A 6,000-nucleotide genomic window follows, 5' to 3' on the forward strand; every position below is an offset into this window, starting at 1 on the left:
GTATCCTGGGCAACCACAGTCGTAGTCCGATCAGGGGATGCGTGGGACGAGCTGGCCGTCCCCGACAAACCCCCATTCCGACCCCCACAGTGATGCCCATTGGCAACAGCCTCAAGCTGTGTGACCGAAGCCAACACTGCCTGAAGCTGGGAGCGAAGGGATGCCAACTCAGCCTGCATCCGAACACAGCAGTTGCAGTCCCTATCCATGCTAAAAACTGTTTTGCTAAGAACGTCTGAACTAATCTACAGAGAGCGCAAACAAATCGACAAAATTTAAACGGTTATTAAAATACAAGATTGCCTAGTAAATGCAGTAATGCTGCTACTTGCGCACTGCTGACACTGCTCGGCGGCGGAAGGAGACTAAGCGAAATTACACTATTCAGGTACTAAAACACGATGCTACACTCTCAAATACTATAATACGCCCGAAATTTATGAATTAAACAATGCAAGAACCAAAAACACGCAAAGAAATTAAGAATTAAATTATGTAACAAATGAGTGAGCTAGGAGTATACGACTTGCTGCTCAGCTGCTTATCCAACGGCGGCAGGGAGCACACTGACTGCGACCAACCGACACTGGCCGTTCAAAACAAAACAGTAGACAAACGACTACGCGAATTTTCACTATTCAGGTACTAAAACGCGATGCTACAACTCTCAAATACTATAATACGCCCGAAATTTATGAATTACACAATGCAAGTACCAAAAACACGCAAAGAAATTAAGAATTAAACTATGTAACAAATGAGTGAGCTAGGAGTATACGACTTGCTGCTCAGCTGCTTATCCAACGGCGGCAGGGAGCACACTGACTGCGACCAACCGACACTGGCCGTTCAAAACAAAACAGTAGACAAACGACTACGCGAATTTACACTATTCAGGTACTAAAACGCGATGCTACAACTCTCAAATACTATAATACGCTCGAAATTTATGAATTAAACAATGCAAGTACCAAAAACACGCAAAGAAATTAAGAATTAAACTATGTAACAAATGAGTGAGCTAGGAGTATACGACTTGCTGCTGCAGCTGCTTATCCAACGGCGGCAGGGGGCACACTGACTGCGACCAACCGACACTGGCCGTTCAAAACAAAACAGTAGACAAACGACTACGCGAATTTACACTATTCAGGTACTAAAACGCGATGCTACAACTCTCAAATACTATAATACGCTCGAAATTTATGAATTAAACAATGCAAGAACCAAAAACACGCAAAGAAATTAAGAATTAAACTATGTAACAAATGAGTGAGCTAGGAGTATACGACTTGCTGCTCAGCTGCTTATCCAACGGCGGCAGGGAGCACACTGACTGCGACCAACCGATACTGGCCGTTCAAAACAAAGCAGTAGACAAACGACTACGCGAATTTACACTATTCAGGTACTAAAACGCGATGCTACAACTCTCAAATACTATAATACGCCCGAAATTTATGAATTACACAATGCAAGTACGAAAAACACGCAAATAAATTAAGAATTAAACTATGTAACAAATGAGTGAGCTAGGAGTATACGACTTGCTGCTCAGCTGCTTATCCAACGGCTGCAGGGAGCACACCTATGAGCAATAATACCTACTACTTTCCTTCCCCTTGAATTTATAGCGGCTTATACTAATTATACTAAACTATACCTACCCTAAAGAAATATTAAGTTAGTCTCTCCTAGTCCTTAATCCACACGGGTTCCTCGTTACCGTTTCATTCATAACCTTTCTTATCTTCGATCTTTCGATACCTTCCTCCCCACACTCCTTTCCATGTCCTCGTCCCGTATCCCCGGAGTAACTTCTGTACTTCCTTAAAAATGTTTCGCCACCCTACGTACACAATTGTCGTTCTTGTCGGCAAATAATTCTTGATATTTACTGGCGACGTAGTCTCTACCACTTGCTGGATATTTTGCAAAATCTTTTTTGTCTTTTCCTTCGGCGTATGCGGAGTTGATAATGTCACCGACTGACCAACCTTATATTGTGGCATTCGGCCCACTGCTTCTTCTTGTTTCTCCATTGCTCGTTTATTTCCCTCCATAATCTGTTCCTATTTTCCCTAATCACTCTGACAAATTCCTTTACAAACTCTCCAGTCTTCCCTTCCTTCATTTCCAATATGTCGATCGGCGATGACGTTTTACGATTATATACTACTTCATATGGCATAATGCTGCATTCATACGCTGTTTTCAGTTGCAGGTTGAGACGATGTACTACAAATAGACATCCCAGATGGTGTGATGAGAGTCTACTTAGTATCGAAGCATATTCCCACTTGTGTTAAGCACTCTTTCAGTTCTTCCATTGGACTGTGAATGGAGTGGACTCGTCTATGATTTCTTCACATTCAGTAACTTACACAATTCCTTGAATGGATCTCACATGAAGTTCGTCCTCTGGTCTGTTACTATTGTTTCAGGCCGTCCAAACTTCAGAATCCCATTATTCACAAGTGCTTGTGCCACTGTTGCTGCCTCCTGGTTTGGCATTGCGATCATTTATATTTGTCTTGAAAAAAGATCTGTGATTGTGGGTACATAGTTATTCCCTGCAGATGTACTGAACGGTCCTAAAACATCAATCCCCAGATATTCGAATGGTGCTAATGCTTCAGGTATCCTCTGGAATGGTACTCTTGTTTGACATAAATCTGCTCTCAGTGTACACTTTATGCAGTTCTGCGCATACTGGTTTATGTCTGTCTTCTATTCCTGCCCCAGCACCCTTTTGCTACCCTTCTGTTGATAGGTCGGCAATTTCCATGATCCACTAGCGCATGATAATGAGTTTCGTGTAGCACTCTATCCCTTAGGTTCACCGGTACCACTACCCTTGGTCCTAATTTCCTTCTCTGTATAGCAACCCATTATAGTGTAACGACGTATAGATTTGTTTAAATGATTTTCATTTGACATGTGACCATGTGTAGACTTCGTCACCTACGTCAGTTACAACCCACTTCAAAATTATTTATATTCTTTTTAAATTGTCTCAGAATGGTTCATGAACGAAACTGTAAAACATCATTTGAGTCGTATGCACAGAATTACGTCACTCGGGCCAATTGGTCTGCGTAAACTTTTTCAATTTTAGATGTCGTTTGTTTCTCCTCAGAAATTATATTGATACACGTCATCTGATTTAATCGATATTAGAACCACATTGAATAAACTTTTTGAGATTCAAAGTCGCGATGAACGCTGTCAAAATTCAATAATCTTGTCAAATATATCATTAATTCATTCACATAATTCTTCATAAATAAATCTTCGGAACACGTATTTCACCTTTAATAGCATCCACTAGTTTATTATCTTCCTACATACAGACGTGAACCTGAGCCTTGACAAGACAGGACTAACATCTTCAATAAGATTAAACTTCCTATGATATCATTGTTCTACAAAACATTACAAATTCTCGATTATTTGGTTTCTTAGAAGCACGACGCAACAACTCGGTTTCAGGATCTTCTGTTGCTCCTTGGCTGTCGACCCGCGACGTATAGTGGCCAGCAATTTTCTCTCCGGTCCCGGCAATGAAGATGCTGTCTCCGTTCGTTGCGCCGCCCTCTCCGTAAATGAAACATAAAAAAAATACAAAAACTTTAGACACTTCACAACCATTACAAATATTACAAAAATACATGAACAAAACTAAATTAAACTTATATTCACCTGCAAACTGGGCTGACACTGGTGGATGGGTGACGCTTCAATTTCGTCCAACTACACCATCTGCATACAAAAGTGTGACTGCTTAAAATACGTCTTACATCCGTTATCCGCTCTCTGTGCAGTTTCTCATTCCTTATGCTCATTACCCCCAATAAGCAATACCACTACTTTTCTACTCAAACCTCTACTTATCAGAAAATATGTATAACATTGCCTCTCAGTTGGGTCTCTCAGGCCCATGTTGTTCAAAGTGAAATAAATTGACACTATTTTGACTACTTATGATATGAAGGACTTTCGAGGTATAAGTACTTTTAAAATAATTGTATTTATTTAATGGTTATATTTTAAAATAACAATCCTTTCATGCTTTTACTGGGGGATTTTATTCTATTGCAAATGTGCTCAGTGTCTAAGACAATAGCAGAACATTCCATGCATACAGGTTTGGTGTACTTATAACATGCAATTTGACTCTTTCTATCTTTATTCTCTACACAATATGCACATCTCCTCCTTTTCTTAGCTGGTGGTGTCACTGCGCTTCCTGGATCCGGTGCTACTAATGATTTCATTGATTTTTTTACCCCTGCTGGTTGATTTCCAGAATTGTTTATAGAAGTGTGACGCATCTTTTTCTATTGGTAGCCAGCATCATCTAACTCATGTATGCATTCATTAGACTTGAATAATGCTACCTGTGGCCATCGCCTTGTTTTTCTCTTCACGCTGAAGTATCGTGTGTTCTGGTCTGTGGTGTCAACGCTGTCCTTCGTGACATTATGTCATTACAACTTCTGGCTTCGTTACCTGTGATGATGACACCGCTGGTTTCCTTAGGAACATAAGAAGCTATCATCACATCTGGTTGAAAACGAAATAATGTAGAGTACACTTCACGTCCTTAGGTGTAATAAATCGGCGGGTAGTTCACACTTGTTTTATTTTTTTGTTTGGATAGTTCCGACCAGTGTCAGATCTTTTGACAACAAATATTAAGCTAAATCGACGGATGAAAAAAAAAAATCAGAGGCGATACTACATCCAGACTTTTCAAGTTGCATCACCAGGTTTTTCACAACATTCTTTCCAAGTCGCACGGCTCTGCTTTCTTCCTACTTTCCCAAATACACTTTCATCTTACAGCAGTAGCTTGTTACACTGTCACAAATTGCCGAGAACTATATTCCATATCCAACAGGTTTTGACGGGATATATTGTCGAAATCGACAGCTACCTCAAAATGTGACCAACTTTTAATCCACGGCCATGCACAAACCTGGAATGTAGGCATATCTAAAAGTGATTTTCCACATCTCAAAAACTTCTCTGATTCTTACCTATTTGTCACATGATCAATGCTCACGTCGAGCTGCTGCACCGTCGAAGTCCAACATCCTCAGAATAGCATGGAAGCGGTTGCGAGACACAACTTCATTGAACAGTGGTCGGCCATTCTCAACGCTCCAAAGCTGACTGATACCGTCATTCCAGTCAGGACCAGAGCACCAAGAAACTTTGGCATTACATGCATATCTACGTCTAACCAGTCCTCGTAAACGATTCGACATTTCTTCTTGGTCCACATACACACTTTGTCAATGTAGAGTACACGAAAGAACAAAACAACACAAGATTATTCATTATCACAGCTCCTAACTGAATAACGTGAAGGGCCCTGTTCTTTTTTCAGTGCCTCTTTTTTACTCCACCTACCATAAATTCCGACTTGCGGACATGTAGCCCATTTTTCTTTTCTATTATTAGAAAACAATGTCACATTCAACAGAATTTGCACTAAATTGTTTTTCTCCATCTTTGTAAAGGGATTCTTCACCATCTTTAAAAAAAAGCGGCATCTACTTCATTATCATCGTCATTGGAAGATTTGCAAACATTAGGTGGGTTTTCAGGATCATCCAGTTCCCTTATCTCCTCACTGATCTTCCCTGTAATTCAAAGCCATAGGTAATTTTTTATAATTTTTTCAAAATTATGACCAACTTAAAAAATTAGGAAAAGTCATATAATTTCATTAAAAAAGTATAGTTACTAATAGAGAAGATTTTAAACAACACGGACGGGCCTCTAGGGCCAGATGGTAAGTAAAGTGTTAGGCCATCCACAAGTTTGTGCTTCTTTGCATGTGTATGCGTAACTTCGAAATCAGATTCACTTGGTCTCACTATAGTCTGTCGGTAAACTGAAGAGCGAGCGAGCGAGTCCCCACTCTGTCAACCGAGCTACGTCACAAGGCGCTTCTACAGGCTGTTTCACAACTCAGTACCGGCCCTGCCG

This window comes from Schistocerca americana, chromosome 1 (genome assembly GCF_021461395.2).
Source record: "Schistocerca americana isolate TAMUIC-IGC-003095 chromosome 1, iqSchAmer2.1, whole genome shotgun sequence".
Classification (NCBI taxonomy): Eukaryota; Metazoa; Arthropoda; class Insecta; order Orthoptera; family Acrididae; genus Schistocerca; species Schistocerca americana.